We start from the raw sequence: 23,946 nt of genomic DNA on the forward strand, positions 1-23,946 counted from the left end.
AAGAGCCTCAAGCTCAATGAACATGCTAGTTGTTTTCACAAGGCACCTGTGTGTGGGAAATTTAAAGATTGAACCCTAATTGCAAGAGGCTGCTGCTATTTGGAAGAAGTTATCGTAGCTCCCTGCGAGGCGTGTGGTCCCTGGAAGCACAACCCAATGAGGCGGAGTAAAAGACTCGCCAGCAAAGAGGCGGAGAAACGTTGAGCAAGTAGGACATTCCGCAGACACACCAGGAACAGAGGGAAGATTCCTGGGCGTTTAGCAGTCAGAGAAAGCAACTCTTAACTTACCGTCACCTGAAGGAAGACAGATGAGCTGATAGGAAGCTCCAAGGAACACGAACGACGTGGAAGCATTCCAGAGTGGAAAGCAGGTGCAAAAGCTTTGTTGCGTAAGCACGTAGGGGATAGAGGACGCCACACAGAGGCAATGAGTCAATCCAAGCAAAGTGGGACCCCAAGGCATTTTGGCAGCCGTGCCAAACACAATTTGTAAACTTTAAAGCCACCGAGACATTGAGGAGATTGTTTGCAAACCAAGAAGGTATATTGCAAATACAAACCCCAGCCATATATAAGAGTCTGGAATGCCGATTTGAGGGAAGCCAAGGGCGAATGTTGAAAAAACCTGATATACAGAACCAAAGAAGATGTATGCAATTGTGGAATTAAGAGGGACTGTTTACCTATGAATGTGAGAAGACCTGGCAGGCGAGTAAACCAGGCGGCTACAAGTACATGAGAAGTCCTGGTAGGGGAGTGTACCAGGCAGTTGCAAATCTAAAGAAAGTCCCAAGAAAGGACTGTGTTTGTTGAACAAAAGAAGACTGTGTTTGTTGAACAAAAGAAGACTAAGGAGCTTTGTAACAAAAAGGATTTTTGTGCGCCAAGAAAGACCCGAAGAATTGTTAAACCAAGAATCATTGGTATAGTGTTGAAGAATCCAAATAGTACTATTATAAACCGAGAAAGACATCAAGAACAAGCCAAGATAACTTTGGTGTTAGGGAAGAATCCAGGGTAAGGGAATAAAACTCTGGAACCAGGGTTTGCTATTCTTGCTGAATTTATGTGTTGAAAGGATTAATTAATCTGAGACAAGATCCAGGAGAAGAGAATTCCCCTGGAATTACAATCTTATTTTGACTTTGGAATACCTTTTGTATTTGAACTCAGAAAGAAACCAGGGCAACGGACTCACACTATGGAACCAAGGTTCTTTTACCTTGGGGAATTCTTATGTTGGAGCTGTTCTATATTTCTTTGTGAACTCTTTTTTGCAATCACCAGGTTAAAGACATTTCCCTTTTCACCTTATAATTTGGTTTGTAGTGCGAGGGTCAGGATAGAATGTTTGGACACAAGGACAGTTTTTGACATCCTAATAGAGACAGATCTTAGTTTTTGGTAGGGAAATTCCATGAGATGGGTAGTGCGATGCGAGAGAATCCTAGAATAAACTTTCTATTAAAGTCTGACAACCCAACGAATCGTTGAATTTCCTTAACATCGCGAGGTGCTGGCCAATTAACGATCAGGTTAACCTTTCGAGGATCCATAGCAATTTCTGATGGTGAAAGAATGTATCCAAGGTAAGTTACCAAGGTTGGCTCAAACACAAATTTCTCGGGCTTGGTGAAAAGATGGTTTTCTTGTAATCACTGAAGGACTTTTATTACATGTAAGTCATGGTTGGCCAGGGTCTTGGAGAAAGGAAAGCCCTTGAATGGAAGAAATACCTCTCAATTGTCAGGGCCAGAATGGAAGTCTGCCCCGGAGGAGGATGGAAGTCAGTGCCAGAACCAGATAGAGAGTGCACCAGAACTGGATGGAAGGCTGTACCAGAACAGGATGTCAGGCTGCGGCAGAACAGGATGGAAGGCTGCACCTCAACAGGATGGAAGGCTGTGTCTCAACAGGATGGAAGGCTGCGCCTCAACAGGATGGAAGGCTGCGCCTCAACAGGATGGAAGTTGTGCCTCAATAGGATAGAAGGCTGTGCCACAACAAGAAGGTTCGCACAAATGAAGACCAGGAAGACTGGTGAGAAACACAAGAGGAACACGTCAGACAGCAGGCAAGGAGCAGAGGCAGAGACCAGGTAACAGGCTGGGGGTTAAGGAAGTAATCAGAAGGTCAAAGGGGAAGATAGGAGCAAGGAAGGAACGTCAGTATTCAAGTGCTGAGACACAATTAGCCTGGGGGACCTTACCAGTTAACTATTTGGCGTTCAGAATTATCAGCGTCTTGGAGTCGGCGCCAGGTTGCGATGGGCACATGACATCATGATGCAATGTACGTGTCGTCCCATGGGTGCCATCTTGGGAAGGGCAGGAGGTGCAGTGTAACCCTGCTCCGCAGCAACATTAAAGATGCCACTTGTCCCAGTATAGAATGACTATCTACTGGTGACGCATTACAGTATTGTTCAGTATATGAACTACTCCCACCAATAAAACAGGGATCGGCCCCTATGTTTTATTGTATGGCCGACCTATGCAATTACTGTTATCTCCACTTGTAAAAGCAGTTGCTAACCTGCTTTTGACAGGCAATTAATTACTAGGGTACTTGAAATCATTATACTCTTCTGTCAGTTTTGTGCACAACCAAGTCAAGGCAGCTCTGCCTGGAGAACCACTTATGACGAGACTTTCACTGCAACCAAATGATTTTGTTCTGCTGAAGATACAGAGGAAGTTCTCTTTCGCTCCATGATGGAACAGGCCTCTGCAAGTTCTATTGGTATCAAACTCAACTTAAGTTGCAAGGGCGCCCAGCATGGGTCCATGTAACCCACTGTAAACGGGCTGCTGCAACTGTCAATTCAAAAATCTAAATCCGTTTCATGTATCCTTGTTGTCTTGTTCACTCTCCTGGTTTCTAATGTTTCCTATGCCTCTTCCTCTGAATTAATGCAGAGCTATACCCTCTCTAATCTCGAGCTCTAAGGTGGGGGATACATGCGCCAGATAAATGCTGATTTTCGGTCCAATTACTGTGCAGTAATACCGCTGGTGGTAATTGCGCCAAACATTCCCCACTGGGTCCAACAGACCCAGTGGGGAATGGGGAATTACAGTTACTGCCCAACCCGTGGTCCGGCGGTAATCCTGCCGGAGGGTTGGGCGCTAACCCAAATACAGCTGGGTGTTATCCCAGTCGGGATACCTACTCGGTCAAGGCGCAGTTGTCAGACCACATGGTCCACCCATTACACGTCATGCAGCCGATGACCCATGGCACTTTGTGATGCTCGTGGTTTCCCTGGCCAACACAGGGTTTCTCCCTGTACCTGTGTCAGTAGCCAACGTTTGCTTTAGCTTTCACCTTGGCCGTCTCTTGGCTTTGCTACACTTGTATTCCATTCATTCTGTGGTGTGAACACCACAGAATGATTGTCCAGTAAAGTTTATCAGCTAGTTTTTCACGCTTGCTTCTCATTTAATTCATAAGTGCTCATTACAGGCTTTCATTTTGTTCAAAGAAAATGCTTCTTAACTATTTCCGTTGCTTTCATAACTGCACACTATTCAGTTTCCACTCGTGCTCTATTTTCACATAATTTCCATCTCTTCTCTTTAGTTTGGTAATCAATAAATGCTGTTGCATTTCAAATGTACTTTGCGTGATTTTGTATTTTTCTATTTAGCCTCCATACCCTAATCTAAGTCGTTTCAGTTCGATCGGCAACATCATATGTCCAAGTCCCGCCCCTTGAGCGGCCCGGTACGAGTGCTCCCTTTCTAACACTCACCAGTGCTCGCTCACGCTTCCAAACGTCTTCTTCCTGTTCTCTGGCTTCCACTTGCTTCCCAGGTACTCGTCGGGAGTTGCAACGAGCAGCACTCGCCACCTGTGAACCTTTCTGCAGTGGCCCATGGCAGTTCAGAGTTTTCTGTGTGCTCCAGCTGGGAAAACGCGTCACAGCGGACTGCATGGGCTCCGACCCTCTGAAAATACATGGTGTCCTCTCCACCAGCCCCTCTCTAGCCTGCTCCTTGCCTCGCAGCTGCGTCCTTCTCACCAGGCAGGTTCCCCCTTCTTCTCTGCCAGTCTCTACATTTATGCACCTCTGGCCTCTCGTTTGGTTGCAGGTGCAAGTCCTTTGCCTGACCACAGTTACACCTATTAACGGGACAAGCCCGACACTCGCAATGGTTCTCCTCCAGTCCTTTTCCTCATCTCAGTACCACAGTGGTGAAATTGACTAGAAGTGTGCATCACTCCGAGTTGCCTTTTCCTCGTCCCAGTCATAAAGGCATATGAGTGTGGGACGGTTGGTGTGTGTCGAAGGGATAAAAATGGAATGCTGGGGTGTATTATTCCTGGTTATTTGCTCCCTGGTTGGCATATTTGTTCTCTTCCACGTCTTTTTATAATAATGGTATTTCCGATGGTCATTTGGAAAGGAAAGAAATGGGAGCAGTCGACAGTACCCTATGAACGCTTCTGGGACTGAAGGTTCATTAGAAAAAGAGAATGGTGGATGCCATGTCTCTGCAGAAGACATCCTCCCCTCACTCCCCAAGGCCCCTCCACCCAGGTGATCCTCCCTCGCATATCCACCCCCAGCGTCAGGATCCAAAAGCGATGGGCTTTGCCTGGCCAACCGAGCAGAGTGTGTTGAGGAGGAGGAAGTGAGCACACCCTCAGGTTTGTCACACCACCACATTAGGAAACTCGCTTTGACTATTTCCTTGTCTGTATTTCAGATCACGACTCAGTTTCTGAACTGTTCAGTGGGTGCAGCTATCCACCTTCAGCAGCAGAATGAGGAGTTGTGCAGAGGAAGAAAGAAAAGGGAAGTAGCTGATCCGATTATACCAGGGGGGGAAGTTAGATCGCCTTTTATAACAAGCAACAGGACTGATCTCTGGAGAACAGCTCACAGATGCTAAAAGTGGGGAGCTGCACATATCAGGCACTCTAAGCAGGGTAACAGCGAGAGATTGCCAGATATAGCTCATACATTGAGTAATGGATTCCAGAGGAATACTGCAATGGGACATTGCATGATGTGGTGGAAGACTATCTGAATTCTGAACTCCTGAGCATTCAAGAGGATATGCAACAAAACAGCTGGCCAAGAATCCTGGGGACGGTTCAGGAGTAACTGAAGACGTCTGTCTTCTTACTGGGAGGAATTGTGCTGCAAATGTTATAATGAGAATGGACCTGTGATCATTAATAGAGCACCCCCCCCCCGATCTGCTCGACGCAGATTGTACACCTCCTTTGTCGTCCATGAAATAAACAAAATCACCTGCTTTACACCGAGAACTGAATGAGTGTTGGAAGGTTTTTAAGAAGTGATTTCAGTAAAATTGACTAGTACTTAGATTGTACTATAGAGGATAATTGAAGACAAAAGGTTGATGGCCGTGTTCCTACAAACCACAGCTCTTGTAAAAGTGGAAAAAATACAAATAAATCTTGAAGTACAGTTGCTATGATAGTTGGACTAGAAGTGCAAAAGGGGGTCTGTGCAAGTGTGCAGCCCCCAGTTGATGAAAAATAAAATAAATATATTGATCATCGAGGTCGGGCAAACAGTTAAATGAGGGTGCGGGATTAGGGTGTTTTCCTTTGCAGATCATAAGTAAAACATGTTTTATTTGCCCCATCATGACGTTATCCCCACACATTAACCCTAGGGTTCATTATTTTTCTTTGTGGTTTTTCAGAGGACTCTGGGTGGGTTGTCCCTCTGTCCCCGTTGCCTCCAGGTATTGCTGGATGCTATAATCTGGCCTGCGCATGGGCACCTAAACTGCTTAGTACTGACTTTGGCCTGCTAATGTGGCCAGAAAACAAGCGTCTGCTGCCATCCTATCCCCAATCTCACACCAGTGGCTGCAACAGCGTGGTCCAGAATAGGAGGAAAAACATGGGGCTGATGAGTGGCGGTGCCAGTCCAAAAGGTCCCAACAGCACGACTTCAGCCTGGTCCTAGTATTCTTCATGGCTGTCTCAGGGGACAGAAAAACACAGGACGGGACAGCAGGGAAAGGGGCTTCTATCCCTTTCATTACAGGATGTGTGTGGATAACTGTGTGGGAATGCAGACACCCTTCGTGGAGTAAGTAATGTGACGAGGAAAGGAGGAGGTGAAGTAATGCAAAGCAGTGGTTTGGTCTAGGAGTCACACACATCTGCATCCTGGGCCAGGGGGTCCAGTGACCTCAAGGAGAAGGTCAGGCTTCAGCACTGCACCTGGAAGTGAAGAGGTAAGGGACAGGAAAGCCACACTTCCTTGGAGATGGAAGAGGAAGGCCTGGATGGTTGGGTATAGACCCGGGTGAGCTTGACTGCCACACTTCCTTGGAGGTGGAAGAGGAAGGCCTGGGATGGTTGGGTATAGACCCGGGTGAGCTTGACTGCCACACTTCCTTGGAGATGGAAGAGGAAGGCCTGGATGGTTGGGTATAGACCCGGGTGAGCTTGACTGCCACACTTCCTTGGAGGTGGAAGAGGAAGGCCTGGATGGTTGGGTATAGACCCGGGTGAGCTTGACTGCCACACTTCCTTGGAGGTGGAAGAGGAAGGCCTGGGATGGTTGGGTATAGACCCGGGTGAGCTTGACTGCCACACTTCCTTGGAGGTGGAAGAGGAAGGCCTGGATGGTTGGGTATAGACCCGGATGAGCTTGACTGCCACACTTCCTTGGAGGTGGAAGAGGAAGGCCTGGATGGTTGGGTATAGACCCGGGTGAGCTTGACTGCCACACTTCCTTGGAGATGGAAGAGGAAGGCCTGGGATGGTTGGGTATAGACCCGGGTGAGCTTGACTGCCACACTTCCTTGGAGATGGAAGAGGAAGGCCTGGGATGGTTGGGTATAGCTTGACTGCCACACTTCCTTGGAGATGGAAGAGGAAGGCCTGGGATGGTTGGGTATAGACCCGGGTGAGCTTGACTGCCTGAGCCTTGTCCATTCCGCACAACCACTGAGATCTGGAACTGTTGCTTTCCTGATTTCCAATACAGATTGCTTTCCAGTGCATTTAGACTGTTTGAGCCCTCCAGGTCTGCTTATGCAGGTGCTTCTATAACAACGCAAGTATCGTTGTTAAAGTGACAATCAGCTCCAATTTTCAGAGCATATTTGATGGCCTTACTGGTCTGAGAGCCTCCAGGGGACCAGTGTAACCCTTTCATCTAGCGAGGTGTGAGCAGGTACATGATTATGCTCTGTCCCTGGTTGTTGGGAGTCGAGTCACAGTACGCATGAAGGGACTATAACTTATAGTGTGCCACCACCCACCTTTATTATGGAAAAAGTTCAAATAATCCCTTTGCATGCACTAACCCATATGTCCATTCAGAAATATGGTTTCCAACTGTAATTGCAATGCAACAAACACCACAAGGCGGGGCACAGATTATAAACGCACCTGAAGGAAGCTTAGCATATGGACAAGTCTCTTGTCTCGGGCCCCTGTGTACCTCAGACTCCCTCCAGAGGTCAGTTCCTTCTCTAGGCATCAGTAATATAAACAGCAGCTGCTGCAGTATGTACAACAACACTGCACACGACAAACAGGGCATTCATCACTTTAACCCCAATGTTTCCATAATTCTTTGACCATTTGCTCTACAGGCCCTCATGCAGGCAGCCCTCACTGCAAAATAGGCACTGGCCTCTGCAACCAGTGAACAGGAATACTAGAATGGGCCACAACAGATCTTTTTTCAACAGGCCCCACCTGTCAACAGGCAAGGCTCAGGTGGACCACCTCCCCCGGAGAGTGAATCTCCAGGGAAAAGTCCAGGCAATACTCAGGTGGACCACCTCCCCCTGAGAGTGAGTCTCCAGGGAAAAGTCCTAACTCAAGTCAGTTGCAGCCAATATAGAAAATAGAGTGAAAGAGAGACAGGCCAGTGTGATTGACAGTTGTAACATCCACTCAGATAGCTCAATGGGGTATAGCTTCATGTCAGGACCTGTCAGATCCCCAGCATGGAGGAAGTAACAGGGCATTGTGGTAATTCTGATTTGGTGATCGCACCTCCATTCCAAGAAGAGCATTTTTCCAGTTTAGCAGATTCACACATCTGTATATTTCAGGTTTTCTGGAGAACCACTGAGAAGCATGAACCCTGCATGCGTCACGAAAATGCTCAGTTGCTGAAAAGCATCTATCCGCTGATTATCATTCCGCAATTGCGGGGATATATAACTTCCACACTATTGAGATATGCAACCACAGATCGGTTATGTTTGTGAATCGGTACAGTAATTTTCCAACCCGAGTGGACATAACAGGAAATGTAAGCAGAAGAAGAGCTGTGCTCGAAACACGTGTCGGCTGAAACCTATCCACCAATTCTACTCATATAAAAAATTACTTGAAGTGCATGCGCAGTGTGATTGTATCAATTGTGTAACTTTTAAAGTACAAAGCTATTTATTTTTTAGCTGTGTTTTCGCCCAAGCAATTGTGCAGAAGCATCCATCACTCACAAATGCTGTTATATTTCATAAACACAGGGCCTGGGGACGTCATGAGGAATTATGTGGGACAAGGACAAAATAAAATAAATGAATAAGTAAATACACAAAAAGAAATCAAATTGGAGCCCCACTCCCAAGTGACACCAAAAAAGTGAAGCCCTTACAGGCCTCAACGAATCTCTAAAATCCTGCAGGTCAAGTAGCTTCATTTATCTTTCGACCTCAGAGAAATTAACTTGATGGCGTAATATTTTGCATTGAAAAACCACAGTGACCTCTACTAACATTAGCAGCAGATTTAACCTTTAAATTGCCTTTTCAATATTTCACTCTTCCAGGCACGTTCGACACACAATTTCCTATGGACCGCAGAGCGTGCAAGATCTGCCAGATTGGAAGTACCATTAGGCAAGGCTTGTATGAGGGTTATACTACACTGGGCTGATGGGATTAGAGTGTGAAAAAGCTTGTTGGGTCAGGTTAGCGTTAGAATAAGTCTATCTGAGTCTGGGTTAAGATTAAAGACTCCATAGACAATAGGTTAGGTTCAGAGTGTGAATTAGTGTTTGGAGTTATACATATGGAGCCCAAAATAGAGCTGTATATTGCCAGAAAAATAATGGTTGGCTGCAAATTGATGCAAACTTATGGGTAACCGTACATGTGTTTATTTAATGAATCAATCCATAGTGGTCGGATGTTGTGCGGGAAACTAATTAACTCTGCTACTGCACAACCTTGATGCCAGTGGCGTGGAGAAGGGGCTACTGGCCGCTGCCTACTGCTGGCCCAATATGCACTCATGAAAATGGATGAGCAGGCCCATCCATGAATATACATGAGCTGTACTCGCCCATCTCCAAGCTAGTTATACTTTCAGAGCAACAAGGAACATATCTGTTTTAAGGCTCATCATTGGTTAACTAGTCTCCCCTCCCCCACAGGAGTGGGCGGGTAAGTTCTGGCACAGGTGCCAGGCTCCAATGCAGCTGCCCCTTGTCCCCAGCTCCTCACTTCTAATCTGTCCCATCAGGAATGTTCACAAGAGCCCACATGTCCAAAGTCTGTGCAGATGTTGCCTTGTCCTTCCCACTTCCTCTGACTTCCTATATTCTCTCTATGCTGCAGTCCTTCCAATGGAAGCTGAGCTACCCTCTACTGTGGAAGCTGAGCTACCTTCTGCTCAGGAAGCCGAGCTACCCTCTCCTCTGGAAGCGGGGCTACCCTCTCCTCAGGAAGCCGAGTTACCCTCCTCTCTGCATCCACGCTCCGCATAGTGAACCCGCATCGGTCGGTCAAGTGCTTGTTGAGGGTGTTGGGCCTCTGAAGCGATGATTGTCACTCTTTGCTTCACACTGGGTCTGGCAAGTGCTGCTCCGAGACCTGCTGATGGCTGTGCCTAACAAGCCCTTGCCCTCCGTGGACAGATCCAGCATCAACGCTCAGTCCCATCCTGATCTCTGGCCTCTCCCAGCTCCATCCCTCCCCTACAGAAGGCCATTAAACTACTCTGTTGAGGACAATAAGTGCATTAGTCAAACCCCTCACACTACTTCACGGTTTCTCTTCCGCAACAACACATTGGTTCTCTTGCTAAACAACAAAGCTTGGGCTAAACAGCCTGCCACACGCTCGAGTTCAAGCTTATTAACTTACAAATAGACAAAAGTGACTGAGAATGGTTTTAATGACTAATTATTAATGCAATAACAAGACACATTTACAAAATATGTTATTTATTTATATAAAGGGAAGACCAATGCTCTTTTGACCACAAAAGAGATAGGCTATCATATTTGACGGGAAGCAGTGACCTTGAAGGCAGATGACAGGTAGGTTAAGAGGGTAACTCAGAGGCGGGGAGGTAGGCTTTCAGTTTGGTTTTGAAACAATCAGTGTTGACTGTTTCTCAGATGACCAGGGGAAGAGCATGCAAGTGGAGCAACAAGAGAGAAAGAGCAGAAGCGAGAGGAAGCACGGGGAGGGAAACGTGCCGCAAGGGTAGTAGAGGAGGCAGAGCAGAGATTACAAGAAGGCTTGTGGCGTTGGATAGAGGAGGCTAGATATAGTGGTGCTTTACTGTGAATAGATTTGTGAACCAGGAGAAGACATTTTAATGTGGCTCTGTTTTGCATCATCCATCCAGCCTTGTCATGGTAAGAGGAAGTAGGTATGAAGTGTGGGGATTTAAGAGTGTCCTGCTAGCGAAGGTAATGATCTTGTCGAGGGGACAGAAAGCACAGTTGGGGAGACCAAACAGGATGATGGCACAGTAGTTCTAGTTCAGAGAAGACAAGAGTGGTTAAGAAATGCTTGGCGGTGTTGAAAGGAAGGAGGTGTCTGATTTTCCTATTATTTACGAGGTTGAGGCAAGCTGCTGTTGCAGTTTTGGAGATGAAAGTAGAGAAGGTGTGAGAACATTCATAGATGATGCTGAGGTTTCTAGCTGGAGAGGAGTAGGGGAGTGTGTCAGGAGGGAACTGGATAGGCAGGGGAAGAGATGGAAGCATTTTGCAGGAAAGAATAGCACCTCTGTTTTGTGGGGGTTTAATATCAGAGAGTGCAAAGCCATCCAATATATAAAGGCAGAGAGACAGTTGAAGGTTTTGATAGCGAAATCACAGGAGAGTTCAGTAAAAGAAAAGATTTGAGTGCCATCCGCGAAGAGTTAGAACAAGAACCCAAAAGAGGAGAGGAGTGTCCGAAGAGCAGAGGTGTAGAGTTTAAAGAGTAGAGGACCTGAAACAGAGCCTTATGGAACGCCAACACTTAGAGGAGTTGAAAGATTGCTCCAGGATACAGAGAACTAGTGAGGTGCAGGTAGGATTCAATCCAGGCAAGGGCTTGATCACAAATCCGACAGTATTTAGGCAATTAAAGTGATCGACTGTGTCAAAGGCAGCGGACAGGTCAAGGGGAACTAGGATAGAGGATAGGTTGACATTTTTGTCAGAGGTGATGAAGTTGGAAACATTCATGCGAGCAGTTTCCAAGGAGTGAATGGAGCGGAAACCTGGTTGTTAGAGGCCTCGAAGGTTGTGGGTGTCTAGAAAATGTGTAAGACTTTCAACACAACAATTTCAAGCACTTTGGAGTAGTGTGGAAGGAGAGGCACAGGGTGAAGGTTAGCTGGCAGGTTCGGGTCAGCCCCTTGCTTTATTTAGGAGAGGGATGACTATGGCCGTTTTGAAAATGGAAGGAAAGCAAGTAGAGTGGAAAGACAGGCTGAAGGGTTCAGCAAGTTACGAGGCCACTGAAGGGGCAATAGGCTTGACTATCTGAGGAGCAAGAGGGTGTGACAGTAGAGATAGGACTTCTCCGGTATTAGTGTGACTGGAGTGTGAAATAGAGGCGGAGGATGATGGTAGAGTACGTGGAGTGTAGAATGTAGGAGGGGGAGTGTGAGAAAAAATTTGAGACTCTTATTTGTGACATTTTTGCAGTGAAGGTTCTTAGCTGGGAGAGTGGAGTTGATAGTCATAGGTTTAGGAGGAGTGCATTTAGTGTGCCCTTTAGCTGGCGAGGATGGTCGGAGTGCGAGTCAATGAGGGTGAGGTAGAATTCCAAAGGATTCTGAGACTCCTTATGCTCTTAACTCTCTTCTGGAACGTCCCTTTTGTGAGGCTTTCAGGATGACACTCTTTGTCGTCTTCACTTCTTTTAAAGCGTTCCCATATACTGGAACGAGTATGCTGACCCTTTAGGTACTCTTTACTTGCTTCAACGGGTTCTCCAATATTTGGGGTTCTTTACTGACTTCCCATTAATCACAAGTACTGGGACGAGTAGGAATTTTCCTACTATAATATTCACTAGTTTTCAAATGTTCATAAGTACTGGAACGCAAATGAATAGTCCTGTGACACTTCACTTTGTTTCATATGCTCTTCTCGCCCGGTTCCCCTCCCAGATCCCCTGCTGCTCCCGTTACCCCTTTCCGATCTGGCTGGCATCACCGGTTCTTCCTGCGGGGTCGGCTCGAATGGCTACTGTAAACACCTTTGGGTTTACTTCTTCATCCTCTGATGTACAGCTCAGTGGAGCTCTTCCTGGTATGGTCTTGGCACAGTTTGCGGACCAGGCGGTTCACCCGGTCTGGATCATGCCACTCCCTGCACCTGCTTTACGGGCACATGGCTGGGTCCCCAGACTCTTCTGTGTCTCCTTTGCTTCGTGGTCTGCAGCATCCTCTCACCTGACGATGTCCCGGAATCTCCTGGCTGTCTTCCTTTCCCAGGTTTGAACTTCCCGGGCTCCTGTGCCAATCTTCACTTGTCCTTCTCTTTTTATGTGGAAACGCTGGGTGCTCCCCAGCATAGATGTACAGTCCTTCTTTCCTTTTGTGTAGGATTCTCTATTCCTCATTCCATCTTCTTCATCCCAGTGCGGTTGGCTGCCAACCACTGAGTACTCTGCATGTTTTGCAGACTCTTATTCTTCCCAGTATAAATGGTTCATTGGTAGTCATTTTTGGTAACATTACAATAACTGGTTTAGAGTAAATGTGTTGAGGCTCTGATATTTTTATTGATTCCTCAATAAGGTATCTAGGGAGTTCCTGGATGGAATGCGAGCCCTTGTCCCCAAGAGGGGGGTCTCTCCCTGTGAGGTCCCGCTTAGCACCACCCCTAGGGGGAATGTTGCGTAGGGGGCTCACCTCCCTAGCATCACAGGGAAGGGCTCCTTGCTGGGGAGAAGTGTTGGGATCCCATGAATCGTCACACAGGAACGTCAAGGGTACCCCATCACATCCAACACACTGAAAACCTCCAATTAAATAAAGGGAGGTTGAAATCCAGTAGAGAGAATGGGGTAATGGACTTGAGGGTCACAGCTACCATCCAGTGGAGGGTGTCTGTATGTCTGGAAAGAAGCGGCAGCAATTAGCCTCAGCATCCCCTCTCACTTCGCAATAATTTCCCCAAGTACCTGGAGGTCAGTAGGCTGAGTTCTTTAAGCAATCACAAGTAGTTCTAAGCACTTCCCTAGGCTGAAGAGTACAGATGCTCTAGGCTTAGTACCCCTTTTTTCTCAGTGTCTACTTTCTACAGTTACATCACTGGATGGTATTAACTGTTTTCTAGTATTCTCTATCTGATTTACTCTAATTGCTTATTTCCAGTTAAACTTCATGTGCAATTCTCAGGCTCCACCATGATAAATTATAATGAACCTTAACGCTGTTTGTATCCTGTTTCGAGGTGGTGCGGAGCTGCCATGGTGTCAAGGCTCAGAAACAGGAACCTGAAACCGAACAAGGCAAGTTTTCAAAGAATCCTAAAGTCTTACTGTATTGTTCAGAGCATGTGTTCCATTAGCGCTATTCTTATCTCCCATTCCTAGGTGTAAAGGAGCTGCTGCAGAGTCGAAGGCTAGGAAACGGGAGCTTGAAGCCGAAATAAGATGCTCCAAAGTTCTCCAAAGTCTTACAGTGTGGTGATTATTCTGACTTTCTTTTGCAGATATAGCAGAATTCGGAGAGATTCCAGTGCAGGCACAACACGAGGCAGATCCAGGAGGGAGCAGAATACATGTGCTGGTAAGCCCTAAGCTATACTGAATATTGAGCATGGGCGGGGCCATGACTTACATAGCCTCACAAACAAGATGCTTCCGGAACACAAACATCTTGTGGTCTGCTGGTTACTGTAGTCCCAGTCTTCTGTCCCTCCATCTCCTTGCTAGTTCGGTCCATGTAATTACCCCCAGACCTTTGGAATGTGAGAGGCAAGGTTGGTATCATGGGGGAAGTTTTGACCAGATATTTGTTGGCAGGGTTAGGGAAGAGGGCTGGACTGAGTGGCATGACAGATGCTGTGGGAAACAGGAATGAAAGTGCACACCCTACACAAATGAAGTAGACTCACGCCAAGGGGCTTTTGCTGTTATGGATCTGGAAGAAGGTAGGGTTAGAGTAAAGATGCCACCATGTTGTTTCTCTCTGTACCTCTCTTTCCTTCCTGCCTCCTCCACTTACTTTAACACAAACCACTTAAAGTATGATGCAAGAAGGCAAAGACCACTTGTCACAGGGACAGGGATTGGACCCCTTAAAGCAGGATTGTTTTTGTCCAATCACTTATGGATTTTTGCCTATAAAAGAGGGGATGTCCCACTCCTCATTTAATTCCTCTTTGGACTACAAGAAAAATGTGTGTGAACCCTGCTGGGAGAGCAGTCCTTTCCAGAGACCTCTGGTTATGAGTTGAAGGCAGGTGATCCAAGGCAGAGGCAACCTCTGCTCCAGAACCGTCCTCCCGGCACTTTGGGGGTGACCTGCTGATGGAGAAAGACCTGCCTCTCTGCCAGCCACACGAGTAGCCAGGACCTCACTGTAGGTAAAGGACTCCTGGAGGTGTTTTCCAGCCTCCTCCGTGTTAGGAGAAAAAGAGAAGAAGCACTCCTCTTCTCCATGAGATCCTGGATTGGGCTCTGAGCACTCAGAAGAGCCAGATATGGCAGAGTCTCTGTTTTTCACCAAACCACTTCATACCCGATTTGATGGTGCTCGAACCAACAGGACATGCAATGCTGCCTTTGACACACTTCAAATACATTTGAGCTGTTGTGCGGGCCGGCAATCCAGCTCGCTGACGCATCGCATCCCACTGATCTCCTCACTCGCTCTGGCTCAAGTGAAGATCATCACTGCAGTCACAACGATCGAGATGCCGGCATGTTCGTCATCTTCCTGAATGCAGTGGCCTCATTAAGCACAATCTGCGAAGGCTGCATCAAATCGTCTTGCTTCGAACTGTGCATTCCGTCTGCAGCATTTCCACCGAACCATCTGTTGACTGTCGAACCGACCCTGATGGCCCTCACTACACGCATTCTTTGAATCCTGCTCCGAACAGCAGCAAACTTCAGCTCAACCCCAACTCGATGCATGCTACCCATTGAGATCATCACATTCAAGCCCGATTTTAACCACTTGCACAGTGCCAAGAAACCTGATTTCATACTGTCAAACCTCCAACAGCAAGAAGGTATTGACTTCAACTGCCGCTTCTGGTCCAACCATGGGCCTTAGAGACCGATTAGGTGACTTTTGATCCCTTTTCACATACAATACATACCCTTTCACAAACATGATGGTTATTGATTGTGTAGTAACACAGCGGTGAAAGACAGAATGCTGCATCATTCCATCTCTTTCATATTATGTATTCTTTCCACAGGGGTGGGTTTTGTAGTGTTATTCTCTTTAGTTGCATATGGTGTGTTTAATTCAAGTGTATATATTTTTTATAGACCCTGAATTAGACCTTCCTTTATTTTTAAATGTTATACTTTGCTGTTTGGGCTGCTACCGGACCACATTCACACCCTCCTTGAGAGTAGAGCCTACACACCATCTCAAATGTCACCACGTTGAAACGCATGTTGCACACCATCTTAGCTGCTCGAAAGAATCACTTTGTATTATTTTTATTCAGGGATGCGATTAATCAAGTTCCGTGCCACACTTCTTTGATTGCTTGCAAAATACACTTCTGCAAACTCCCCACAAATCTAACTAAACATAAATGAAAAATGCTGAAATAAATGTGTTCAAAATTCAAACTCTAGATGTTGATAAAATAAATTCATAATTCAGTACACCTTTGGTTTGAAATTGCTATGGACTATATAGCTCCTACTTCTAGCTTGGAAGAGCCGTATTGGCTTCAACCCAACAGTTCCAGACTCTTCTTTTGACTGATCAGGCCAACTGGTGCCTTACACACATGTGAAATCAGCTTTGTATGTTTGATCGTCGGAATAAAGGCAACTAAAGGACACATACAAGGGACATTTAAGACAGAATGACATAAACATCATGGATAGAAATAGTGTTTGCATCTCAGGCTTAAGTTAGATTGGCGGTGCGCGGTGTGCTAGCTACTGGTTTTGCCGAGGTAGCTCCTGCCTACTGCTCATGCAAGATTCAGCTAACAGCAGTTATATTCTCAGCATTTCCCCCATGCATTTGCAGTAAAAGAACAACGCCATAAAGAGAACACTACGTTAATAAATGTGAAGGACACTACCATGTTATTATGATATGGAAAAGATTCTTCTGTAGTAGTGTTACTCTACATGCCCCTGCACTTCAGAGCCCACCTTCTTCTGGATTCCGCCTATCCCTAACTGCATCTTTCTTTATGGCAGGCACCAACAAATGCTCCTCAACAGTCAGCTCAGCAGGAGAGGTAGTAGTGCAAACGAAGACATTCAGGTATTTTAACCGGTGTGCCCCATCCATGTTATCCTTGTGACCTGCGTGTAGAGATATCGCGTGACGCTAGGTCTCGCGAGATCTCGGCACGGAAACCTGGAAAAGCCGGGCCACTAAACGAGACGGGCAAAGCGAGTGAGAGAGGACAGGGAGCGGGTCGTGCTCCCGGCGCTCCTCTACAGAGAGTGATTAAACTCTCTCCACAGACTTTATACCATCACAGCATCCTGCACAGTTGAGGGTCAGCTGCCCTGGGACTCTAATATTTATATGTTGATGTTTTGTGCATTGTTGGTATTTATGCCTCAATAAAGAGTTGAGCCAGCCACCCAGAAGCTTACTGCCCATTATTACAGTACATATTTGGCGACGAGGATAGGGAAAAGAACCCAAGCAGAGCCATGCAAGGAGCAACCCCACCCCCGCCTTTTCTACAAACGTCAGGTAGACCTGCCATTCCATGGCCACAATGGCAAACCCTATTCACTACGTTCTTGGAAGCACTAGGAGGAGCCGGGTACACGGCGGCAAGGCGCAGAGCCATGTTATTGAACACGCTAGGAGTGGAAGGCCATAGGGTATTTGCAAGCCTTACGCCCGAAGTAGTGGCGGATGACAACGACGTGTATAAGGAGGTGGTTAGGAAAATAATAAAATGTTATGCCAGCAAGTAAAATACCGTATTGCACAGGATACGGTTCTACAGTCACAAACAGGAGGCATCTGAACCTGTGGACGACTATGTGACGAAGCTACGTGAGTTAGCTGCACTGTGCAATTTCGGAAATAACGCAGAAGGATTGATCTGTGACATGCTAACGGTACACACCAACAGCAGAAAAGTGCAGAACAAGTTCATTTTAGAAAAGGAATTACAGCTGGAAGCTGTCGAGATTGCGAGGGCGGTTGAGGAGACCGCAGGACGACGGAAAGAATATGCGGGTGGACCCGGCCCAGCAGAAGTACATGCTGTCGCCTTCCGGATCAAGAAGGAGAAACCAGTCGCTGATGCTAGAGAAGGGAAGTGGGGAAGGAAGGAACCATTGAAATGCCACAGATGTACCAGCACAAAGCACTTGGCAAACGACAGTGAATGTCCCACCAGGTCTGTACCAGAAGGCATGAGACCATACTGGAAAGTGGCAGAAGAAGCGATCAAGTGATACCACCGGTGGTGATGATAAAAGTTATTCTGTGTAGAGCCCACTCAGGGCATTTAAGGAACACCATGATGCGGCGAAGCTTGAGGGAAGCGTACTTGTGGCCCTCTATGGATCAAGAAATCTGCACAATGATAGAGAGATGCCATGAGATAAACGGAGATAAACGCTTAAGGACCAGGCAAGCTTTGATGATTCCCCACGCAGATCCCTGAAGCAGTATGGTCCAAAGCGGGATTAGACTTTATTGGATCGCTGGAGGCAATGACGTCTGTGCATCAGTATGGCATACTACTGGTGGACTATCTGAAGTGGGTAGAAGCAGAGTTCGTCCCCAACATCACGACTGCCATGGTCATAGAAGTCCTCACATCCATATTTCAGAGGGAAGGTCTCCCTAAAGAGCTGGTCACAGACAATGGGGTACAGCTAGTGTCGAGGGGCATGGAGTCGTTCCTGCACAAAAACAACATCTATCAAAGAAAAGCTGCGCTGCACCATCCCCAAGCCAATGGACTTGTGGAGAGAGCCAATAGGTTCATTAAAGGAGCCATCCAACTGGCACCCGCTTCAGGTATGGATCCCCTCAAAACGGTCAAAGAGGCCATTGCCGCCCACAGGTTAACTCCCAACGGGATCACCCAAATTTTGCCATATCGCATGTTGAGAGGGAGGAGACCAGCGTCTACACTGGTACCACCATGGTTGACCAGAGTAAGAGAAGATGATAAGTGGACATGACCGAAGTTGTGTGGAGACTGGAAAATAGCAAGACACACATGAAGCGATGGAGCTCCCAAAGAAGAACAACCCAAGGTCGAGAAGTCATGGAAGGAGACTGGATCAAGATACAACTACCAAGCAAGGACCAAACAACAGGTTCGAAGTTCAGTCATCCAATAAGAGTTATTCATAGAGGGACTAACCATGTCCGCACCGAGGACGGCCGCACATTGAACATGGAGCCAGTAGCCATGTTTGAGATGCATTGTGAAGCAGAAAGGTTACAAGAGGAACACAACCCCTGCAAGGGCCCAGAGAGATTGCACAAGAACGAGAACCAGAAGCCAGCGCGAGTGAGACCATAAAGGAAGGAACAGAAGGAGTTGCATCAGAAACCTTCCTGGAAACTAGTCAAGAACTGGACACTGGTGGCAGGAAGGAAGATTGGCCAAGAAGGGAGCACAGAAGACCTGTGAAGTATAATGACTATATTATGCAATAAGCTTTTCTGTGCTTTCAATGGGAGGTGTATAGAGATACGCATGACGCTAGGTCTCGCAAGATTTCGGCACAGAAACCCGGACGAGCTGGGCCACGAAACAAGATGTGCAAAGTGAGTGAGAGAGCAGAGAGGACACGGAGCAGGTCGTGCTCCCGGCGCTCCTCTACAGTGATTAAACCTCTCCACAGACTTTATACTATCACAGCATCCAGCACAGTTGAGGGCAGCTGCCTTGGGACTCTAATATCTAAATGTTGATGTTTTGTGCATTGCTGGTATTTATGCCTCAATAAAGAGTTGAGCCAGCCACCCAGAAGTTTACTGCCCATTATTACACTACTCTGCGGTCACTGCAGGAGACAGGCTTTTTGTAACTCACCTTGAATATTGAAAAATATCACAAGCATTGCTTAGAAATTCGTTTATTAAGACAGGAAATATAATCATCGGCGGTAGCTTTGAATTAAAAGCATTTGTGTAGTTTGAACAAAAGGAGCACAAAAAAATGAAATTAAACAACAAAAGCAACGCTTCAGCTAGCAAAATAATCACTTGTTTGCATTGTCTTGCCCACTCTAATGTTCTTCATAAGCCAACGTTACAAATATATGTGTCCAAAACTAAATGACAAGGAAATACGAGATTTAAGAGCCAGAGCAACAAACCACGCGTATCCAAAGTGCGTGCTACTGGACATATCGCCGGATCACCTGCCGAGTGTAGAAGTGCCTGGAAGTGATTCCGGCCACACTAGGCGCTGCTCGGAAAACCCCACTCCTAACATTGCCTCTTGTATAATAATGACAGAGAGCGGCCATGCAGTGCACTACAGTTTGCACCGGGGACCACGATATGGTGCTTCCAGTCATGTGTATCCATGAGGACCCCGCCCTCTTTCTTACCGGTCTACAGCTCCGCCGCCGCCGGCGCTGTCCTTTTATCCTCTCTGCCTCCTGCGTCACTGACGCGCACGCGTCGCTCCGCGCCGACGTCACCCGGCGTCTGCGCATGCGCAGCAGGCGGCCCGGCCGTTAGTGGCAGTGGCAGTTGAACTGCTTGGCGAGCAGTTACATGGCATTTATAAAGCGCCTGCCCTATTCACAGTGTTTCTAAGCGCCAAGCTGCTTCATTGCGGCGCCCTGATTGGGGGGAGAAGCAGCTGCTCATATACATAATAGCTGCTTTCATTATTTGTGATTTATTCTGCTGTGTCCCCACTTATTTCACATGCGAATTCAAGGAAGGAAACGTCACAAGCCCCCTTGTGACTGTCTTTTTTGAATATAATGGTTTTGTAGCTTGGAAATGGAAAGGTAATGGAAAGAAATAGCATTTATTCATAGTCTTGAGGTTTTCATTAAATACAGTGCTTTAAGTGGGGTAAGAAATTGAGGGGGGCCCTCGTTTGGGGGCGTTGCTTCCATTGTGGGCGTGTCCTAAAACGTGCACAAATCATTGTAAGGTGCGCAGACAAACATATAAATGTATGTGAGCATTTATATATTTGTATGCGTACTACTATGGTTTGTGTACCTTTCAAGCCTTATAAACGTACCAATTTACGTATTTCTATGTTTATAAAAAGGTGGCTTGAAAAGTGCACAAACCATAGTAATTTACGCACACTTGTGTGCTTACCTTACTATGGTTTGTGCACTTTTCAAGCCACCTTTTATAAGCATAGAGATTCATAACATTTCTATGTTTATAAAAGACGGCTTGAAACGTAAACAATTCAAGGCATCTTTTATAAAGCGTTGAGGACGGACAAAACCCGAGGTGGCTTTGTCCATCACAAAGCTCTATCAAAGATGCCTTGAATTGTGCACGTTTCAAGCGGTCTTTTATAAACATAGAAATATTTCTACGTTTATAAAAGATGGCTTGAAACGTATACAATTCAAGGCATCTTTTATAAAGCTTTGCCGATGGAGAAAGGCGCCTCGGGCTCTGTGATCTCTGCTCTGAGCACATAGATCACTGAGCTTGAGGCGTCTTTCACCCTCTGCGAACCCGCGGGCTCCGTGTTCTAATCTACATATTAGATCATGGAGCCTGCAGGTTCACAGAGGGTCAGTCTGGCGAGGGCAAACAAAGAAACTGTAACTTCCCTGATGACCCCTCAGATGAGGGGTCATCAGGGAAGTTACAGTGACTGACAGAAGTGCCAGACAGCCTCAGCGACGCTGTGCCTGGCTGGCACTTCTGCCAGCTCGCCTGAAACTAAACTGGCGGGCGCATCTCACGTCGCGGCTGCGGCCACGGTGGGATAATGCATCCCGCCAATGTTGTGTGGGATGGGGGGCCCCGGCTCAGTCCCACTTTTTGGAGACTGCCGGGGCCCGGCCCCGGCAAGCCCCGGCCCACTTTAAGCACTGATTAAATACATTAGAATGTCTTTAATATTCCCTGTTTGCCATTACGTAAGTGAAAGTTTTCCAGGCAAGCACAGGAGAAGCTGCTCGTGTTTTGAAAGTGAAAGCAGCATTTTGCATGGAAGCCAAATGCTTTTCATAGTCTTGGTTAGCAGTCATATAGGCTGCAGTTTTCCATTCATGGGTTGGATAATTTTAATGTAATGGTCCTTGAGTTGCAGATTTTAAGAAACTAAGGGAACTGCCTCCATGTGAATAATTCCAAACCCAATGGGGAAATGTCATTCTTCCATTTTCCGTGAGAAAATCTCATTCCAAGGTGCTACAAAATGCTGCTACTCTATCACCTACCCTTCCTCTCTCACAAAGTCTGGAAGGAAAAAGCACAAAAAGACAGCCTAAGCGCCAACACTGGCCTACCCATCGTAGACACCTATGTCAGTGCAACTTCCAGACAGGTCTTCACCAATATCTCTTCTCTGTTCCCTCCCCAGATCTATGGACCCCTCATCTCATCTCTACTCTCTTCCCATTCACATCCTCTCCCAATAAGGGTGGAAACAAGTGGGAAGTCTTGGCGGGCTTCTCTTCTTCCTGCTGTATCATTGTCTACCACATTGGCACTATCTTGGTTCAGGGTCCTCAACCCAACTTCCTTCACTTCGACCAGCACCTGCTGTCTCTCATTAACTTCCTTCCATCATCCTGGCTCTGCCCCTCCCCACCTCCCGACTGGTGTAACACGCCTCTGTACTCCTCCTCGGAAAACCTTCAAAGGCAGAAACCTCCTTCCCGTGGCCACAGTTAACGCCCGCTCAGCCAACACACATTCCACCAACATCTGCCTCCTCCTTGAAGACATTGACCTCGACATTCTCGCACTTACCGACACATGATTCAATGCCAGCTCTGTCACTGCTTCTGACTCCATTCTCCCCGATGGCTACAAGATCATTTCCAAGCCACACCCTAACCATGCTAGCGGTGGGGATGCCTTTATCTTCCCTGCTGGATTCCTTCCTTCCTCATACCCACCCACTTTTACTCTTCCTTTGAGAGCCTGGTTTGCAAGTTGGTCATCTCTCCCTCCTCCTCTCCGACCATTGCCACAATCTGCATGCCACCTGACACTACCACCCTGTTCCTCTCTGAATGGCTGATTTATGCTCCTCTCAACCCCCTCTAAATACTTCTTTTGGGCGACTTCAACATCTACTTGGACTCCTCTATCACAACATCCACTCTCTTCCTTAACATCTGCACCTCCCTCTCAATTCTTCCTTCTGGTCCTACCCACACGGCAGGACACACTCTTGATGCCCTGATCCACCCTGGTCTTTAACTCTCCTCCCCACTGATCATACCTCTCTCCTGGTCAGACCACTCTCTCTTCTCCTCTTACCTGGGTTGCCTCGGCCCTTTGACCGCACCTCCTCCAGCACACCTTGTTCACGAATATCAGTCCGATTAAATGAGTGTCAGCTGTTGCCCTCACATCCACCTTCGTCCTCCCTCTGCTCCTTCCCAGACTCTACCTCTGACTTTGCTCTCAGCAACCTCCATCTGGCCATTACCAACACTCTGGACATCCTTGCCCCAGTCATGAGGATGCACCTGAAACCTGCCTCCAAGCGTAAATACCTGGTACGACTCTGAACTTGCAGCCCTGAAACGCAAGTGCAGAGCCGTGGAACGGAAGTGGCAACCTCAGGCTCACCCTCTGACACACTGGCCTGCCGCCTGCTACAAAGGGAATACAGACTCACCATCCGTGCCAAGAAAAGGGCCCACAACCAGGCACGGGTATCTGGTGCATCCAACAACATGGATGAACTCTTTAAAATCTGCAGGGAACTAGCCAACCCTTCCACAGTCTCCTTCCCTCTTCCATCCCAGGCCCTCTGCAACGCACTGGCCACACACCACCACTAGAATTCTGCACATCCTGAGCACCCTTGCTACCCTCTCCTCCATCCCCTCCCACACTCCCTTGCCTCATATGGTCTCCCACCATCTGTCTTCCTCTCTCTCCTCCTCCCCTGTCACACCTGCGAAACCGTGACTCTGCATACTACAGCAGCCGTGGAGCGTTCACTTTTGTTCGGAAGTACAATACCAGCTCCTAACACTATCCGCTCTTCCAACCCTGACAGCATTATCGCTGCACCAGAAGACCTAAGACCAACACAATATGAAGTCTTAAGGATACCTCTGGGGACTGCAACACTATGAATCTAGGCAGTACCTAGACAATATTTACCGACACTAAGAGACAGTTTGGCCTGGTACATTCAACATGTATTAAGAACAATTGTTTATGAACAGCGATCAATCTAGACTAATCCACTATCAATACGATCAAGGACTCTACGCTGCTGCACCTGCCAGAACTTAGCTTAAATCTATCAAGCTTCGAACTTGACTATAGCTGAGGACAAGTTCTGCCTCAGCCTCCACACCCCCCTGAAGAAGTTCCTATAACTAATCCCAAGGAATACAGGAACGAAACA

General features: G+C 47.1%; 1 protein-coding gene across 1 annotated transcript in view; it reads right to left on the reverse strand.

The window, feature by feature from the left end:
• LOC138468390 (zinc finger protein 84-like) overlaps positions 1-20,052 on the reverse strand; it is a 97,360-nt gene extending 77,308 nt beyond the window's left edge. Inside the window, exon 1 of the mRNA XM_069608930.1 lies at positions 19,964-20,052. The gene's annotated coding sequence lies outside the window, so the exon portion shown is untranslated. The remainder of the gene's footprint in view (positions 1-19,963) is intronic.
• Between the last annotated feature and the right edge of the window lie 3,894 nt (positions 20,053-23,946).

Source organism: Ambystoma mexicanum, chromosome 4q (assembly GCF_040938575.1).
Source record: "Ambystoma mexicanum isolate Mex_15411 chromosome 4q, UKY_AmexF1_1, whole genome shotgun sequence".
NCBI classification, from domain to species: domain Eukaryota; kingdom Metazoa; phylum Chordata; class Amphibia; order Caudata; family Ambystomatidae; genus Ambystoma; species Ambystoma mexicanum.